Source organism: Phoxinus phoxinus (genome assembly GCF_949152265.1).
Source record: "Phoxinus phoxinus genome assembly, chromosome: 7".
Lineage (NCBI taxonomy): Eukaryota > Metazoa > Chordata > Actinopteri > Cypriniformes > Leuciscidae > Phoxinus > Phoxinus phoxinus.
Window position 1 is genome coordinate 2147057 of NC_136882.1, and position 6297 is coordinate 2153353.

Sequence of the window (6297 nt, forward strand, 5' to 3'; positions counted from 1 at the left end):
CTATATTTATTTATATATATATATATATATATATATATATATATATATATAAACCGCCACCCCGGTGCCTTTAGGGTTCCTGTGCACGACGGGCAATAACGTAACTCCGCTTTGACTGTCGAGAAGAAGTCTGCTTTAGAGCTTGCATCAGTGTGGGTTCTGCAAAAGTGCGCATCGAGGGCACATATCAACCACAAAGTATGCGTGAACACCCTTCTGAAACCTAAAATGAAAAATTAGACACCCTACAGTCTCATGGACTTAACGGTAACGGACACATGAAATCAGCAGCCATTGTAAGTACACAAGACCAAAAATTAATATGAAGTGTGGTATATATATTCATTGAAATTACTGTACTTTAAAACACTTGTTTAAAAGAAAAAACACATGTATACATAGTATAAAACACTAGATGCCACAATATACCTATTTTTAATAGAGTCTTTCTGCCCCCCTCCCCACACACACAGAGACAGGGGGGCTGTCTGTGTGTGTGCCCTCCCTCCCCTCCCCACACAGACACACACGGGGGGGGAGTGTCAGACAGACAGACAGACAGACACACACACACACACACACACACACACACACACACACAGAATGGCAGGGGGAACTCTGTCGGAGAGAGACAAAACCACATTCAAACCAAAATATCTGACTTCCTGTTGGTCGGAGCTAATGACTGTAAATGAGAAAGTTGTCCGGCTCGATAAGCACAATATACATACCGAGTTTTGTGACTGTAGGTAAAAATAACCCCCCCACTTTAGTCAAAAGCATCTTGAAAGTAACACACTTCCTGCTGCCAGTTGGTGGCGCTATAACTTTGACTCACATTAGTTACATCCATGTGATCGGCCTCTTACAAAAAACACACTGCTGAAGTTTCATCAAGATCAGTTAATGTATGAAGACGTTATAACACATCGTGTTTCTCTTTTCTCGCCATAAATTCGTTTCCTCGCCATGGCCAAACCGTTCGAGATATCAAAAATCCGTCCGCAATTTAGCATCCTCAATGTCTTGACTTCATGCTGACCGAGTTTGGTGAAGATCAAATTAAATTTCTTGGAGGAGTATATAAAATTCCAGGGGCGTGCGTTTTCATACAACCCATAATAGCCGACTTCCTGTTGGGCTGGCGTAAAACTTAGAGCACGAAAGTTGTTCGGCCCGATGAGATCTATATGTGTACCGAGTTTCATACTAATTCATGCAATATTCAGTTTGATATAGCGACAAAGTTTTCGGACCCCGTTAAAGGGGGCGCTGTTGAGCCCCCCTGCCACGCCCGGGTACCAGCTTCAGCCCGGCCCTGATGGCCGCAGGTTCTGACCTGTGTGCAAAGTTTCAAGAGTTTTCGAGCACGTTAAGGGCCCCAAAAGTGCCCGAGAAGTCCCACACAGCAGAGAAAGGGTTAAAATAAAGCCCCCCTCCTCTCTCACACACACAGACACTGAGAGAGACTGGCAAAATTCCCATCAAACCACATTCAAACCAAAATATCTGACTTCCTGTTGGTCGGAGCTAATGACTGTAAATTAGAAAGTTGTCCGGCTCGGGGAGATAAATATAAATACCGATTTTTGTTACTGTAGGTAAAACTAATACCCCATTTTTGACTAAAGGTGGCGCTACTGAGCCCCTTACCACGCCCGTTTCTGAAACTTCACACATGCCTAGTACCTAATAAATCTGATATGCATGTTGAGTTTCATGCAATTTGAAGCATGTTAAGAGCCTCAAATGCACCCAAAAAGAATATAAAAGTTTAAAGCGTTGCCATGGCAACAGTATTTAAGATATCAATAATTCTTTCACAGGTCTACATCTGCCGTGTGTTTACATTATACACATAAAGTTTGAAGCAAATCGGGTAAAAATAAGAGGGTGAATTCAAAGCATTTTGAAAGTGACACACTTCCTGCTGCCAGTTGGTGGCGCTATAACTTTGACTCACAATAGTCACATCTATGCGATCGGCCTCTTACAGCGAACACACTGCTGAAGTTTCATCAAGATCAATTAATGTATGAGGATGTTATAACACACTTCCTGTTTCCAATATTCGCCATAAATTCGTTTCCTCGCCACGGCCAAACCGTTCGAGATATCAAAAATCCCCTCGCAATTTATCATCCTCCATGTCTTGACTTCATGCACACCGAGTTTCGTGGTGATTGGTTGAATCGTCTAGGAGGAGTACTTTAAATTCCATTGCATGTGTTTTTTAAACTACGCCAAATAGCCGACTTCCTGTTGGGCTGGGGTAAAAAGTCAGAGCACGAAGGATATATGAACCGATGAGATCTATAAGTGTACCGAGTTTCATATTATTACACGCAAGCGTGTTTGATTTATGGACCAAGTTTTCGGACCGCGTTCCAGGGGGCGCTGTCGAGCCCCCCTGCCACGCCCGGGTACCAGCTTCAGTCCGGCTCTAATGGCCGCGGGTTCTGACATTTGTGCAAAGTTTCAAGAGTTTTTGAGCACGTTAAGGCCCCCAAAAGTGCCCAAAAGGTAGTAATATAATAATAAATATATATATATATATATGTATATATATATATATATATATATATATAAATATAGCTGCAAGCAGCGATTACGGGCCCAAGCCGGTGGCACCGCCACCCCGGTGCCTTTAGTTGCACTAAAGGCACCGAGGTGGCGGTGCCACCGGCTTGGGCCCTCCATCGCTGCTTGCAGCTATATTTATATATATATATATATAAAAACCGCCACCCCGGTGCCTTTAGGGTTCCTGTGCACGACGGGCAATAACGTAACTCCGCTTTGACTGTCGAGAAGAAGTCTGCTTTAGAGCTTGCATCAGTGTGGGTTCTGCAAAAGTGCACATCGAGGGCACATATAAACCACAAAGTATGCGTGAGCACCCTTCTGAAACCTAAAATGAAAAATTAGACACCCTACAGTCTCATGGACTTAACGGACACATGAAATCAGCAGCCATTGTAAGTACACAACACCGAAAATTCCTATGAAGTGTGGTATATATATTCATTAAAAAATTACTGTACTTTAAAACACTTGTTTAAAAGAAAAAAAACACATGTATACATAGTATAAAACACTAGATGGCACAATATACCTATTTTTAATAGAGTCTTTATGCCCCCCTCCCCACACACACAGACAGGGGAAGCTGTCTGTGTGTGTGCCCTGCCTCCCCTCCCACACACACACACACACACACACACACACACACACACACACACACACACACACACAGAATGGCAGGAGGAACTCTGGCAGAGAGAGACAAAACCACATTCAAACCAAAATATCTGACTTCCTGTTGGTCGGAGCTAATGACTGTAAATTAGAAAGTTGTCCAGCTCGATGTGCACAATATGCATACCAAGTTTTGTGACTGTAGGTAAAACTAACCCCCCCACTTTTGTCAAAAGTAATACACTTCCTGCTGCCAGTTGGTGGCGCTATAACTATGACTCACATTAGTTATATCCATGTGATCGACCTCTTACAACAAACACGCTACTGAAGTTTCATCAAGATCAATTAATGTATGAAGACGTTATAACACATCGTGTTTCTCTTTTCTCACCATAATTTCGTTTCCTCGCCACGGCCAAACCGTTCGAGATATCAAAAATCCGTCCACAATTTAGTATCCTCAATGTCTTGACTTCATGCTGACCGAGTTTGGTGGCGATAGGATCATTTTTCTAGGAGGAGTATATAAAATTCCAGGGACATGCGTTTTCATACAACCCATAATAGCCGACTTCCTGTTGGACTGGCGTAAAACTTAGAGCACGAAAGTTGTTCGGCCCGATGAGATCTATATGTGTACCGAGTTTCATATTATTACATGCAAGCGTTTTTGATATACGGACAAGTGTTCGAATCCCATTCCAGGGGGCGCTGTCGAGCCCCCCTGCCACGCCCGGGTACCAGCTTCAGCCTGGCCCTGATGGCCGCGGGTTCTGACCTGTGTGCAAAATTTCAAGAGTTTTCGAGCATGTTAAGGCCCTCAAAAGTGCCAGAGATTTTGTACACAGCAGAGAAAGGGTTAAACTAAAGCCCCCCCTCCTCTCACACACACACACAGAGACGCAGAGGGAAAATGCTCCGAAAAGTACACATTCAAACCAAAATATCTGACTTCCTGTTGGTCGGAGCTAATGACTGTAAATTAGAAAGTTGTCCGGATCGAAGAGAAGAATATACGTACCGAGTTTGGTTACTGTAGGTAAAACTAATACCCCATTTTTGACTAAAGGTGGCGCTACTGAGCCCCTTACCACGCCCGTTTCTGAAACTTTGCACAAGTGTACTAGGCAATAAATGTGATATGCATGTTGAGTTTCATTCAATTTGAAGCATGTTAAGAGCCTCAAATGCATCCAAAAAGAATATAAAAGTTTAAAGCGTTGCCATGGCGACAGTATTAAAGATATCAATAATCCTTTCCCAGGTCTACATCTGTCGTGTGTTTACATTATACAGATGAAGTTTGAAGCAAATCGGGTAAAAATAAGAGGGTGAATTCAAAGCATTTTGAAAGTGACACACTTCCTGCTGCCAGTTGGTGGCGCTATAACTTTGACTCACAATAGTCACATCCATGTGATGGGCCTCTTACAGCGAACACACTGCTGAAGTTTCATCAAGATCAGTTAATGTATGAGGATGTTATAACACACTTCCTGTTTTCAATATTCGCCATAAATTCGTTTCCTCACCACGGCCAAACCGTTCGAGATATCAAAAATCCCCTCGCAATTTATCATCCTCCATGTCTTGACTTCATGCACACCGAGTTTCGTGGCGAGTGGTTGAATCGTCTAGGAGGAGTATTTTAAATTCCATTGAATGCGTTTTTCTAACTACCCCAAATAGCCGACTTCCTGTTGGGCTGGGGTAAAAAGTCAGAGCATGAAGTATATATGAACCGGTGAGATCTATAAGTGTACCGAGTTTCATATTATTTCATGCAAGCGTGTTTGATTTATGGACCAAGTTTTCGGACCCCGTTCCAGGGGGCGCTGCCGAGCCCCCCTGCCACGCCCGGGTACCAGCTTTAGTCCGGCTCTAATGGCCGCGGGTTCTGACCCGTGTGCAAAGTTTCAAGAGTTTTTGAGCACGTTAAGGCCCCCAAAAGTGCCCGAATAGTCGTAAGAAAAATAATAATAAATATAGCTGCAAGCAGCGATTACGGGCCCAAGCCGGTGGCACCGCCACCCTGGTGCCTTTAGTTACAGTAAAGGCACCGGGCTGGCGCTGCCACCGGCTTGGGCCCTCCATCGCTGCTTGCAGCTATATTTATTTATATATATATATATATATATAAAAAGCCGCCACCCCCGTTGCCTTTCGGTTTCCTGTGCACGACGGGCAATAACGTAACCCCGCTTTGACTGTCGAGAAGAAGTCTGCTTTAGAGCTTGCATCAGTGTGAGTCTTTCTGCTCCCCTCCAAACACACACAGAAAAGGGGGGGGCTGTCTGTGTGTGTGCCCTCCCTCCGCAATTTAGCGTCCTCAATGTCTTGACTTCATGCTGACCGAGTTTGGTGGCGATAGGATAATTTTTCTTGGACGAGTATATCAAATTCCAGGGGCATGCATTTTCATACAGCCCATAATAGCCGACTTCCTGTTGGACTGGCGTAAAACTTAGAGCACGAAAGTTGTTCGGCCCGATTAAATCTATATGTGTACCGAGTTTCATATTATTACATGCAAACGTGTTTGATATATGGACCAAGTTTTTCGGACCACGTTCAAGGGGGCGCTGTTGAGCTCCCCTGCCACGCCCGGATACCAGCTTCAGCCCAGCCCTGATGGCCGCAGGTTCTGACCTGTGTGCAAAGTTTCAAGAGTTTTCGAGCACGTTAAGGGCCCCAAAAGTGCCCGAGAAGTCCCACACAGCAGAGAAAGGGTTAAAATAAAGCCCCCCTCCTCTCTCACACACACAGACACTGAGAGAGACTGGCAAAATTCCACATCAAATCACATTCAAACCAAAATATCTGACTTCCTGTTGGTCGGAGCTAATGACTGTAAATTAGAAAGTTGTCCGGCTCGGGGAGATAAATATAAATACCGATTTTTGTTACTGTAGGTAAAACTAATACCCCATTTTTGACTAAAGGTGGCGCTACTGAGCCCCTCCACCGCGCCCGTTTCTGAAACTTCACACATGCCTAGTACCTAATAAATCTGATATGCATGTTGAGTTTCATGCAATTTGAAGCATGTTAAGAGCCTCAAATGCACCCAAAAAGAATATAAAAGTTTAAAGCGTT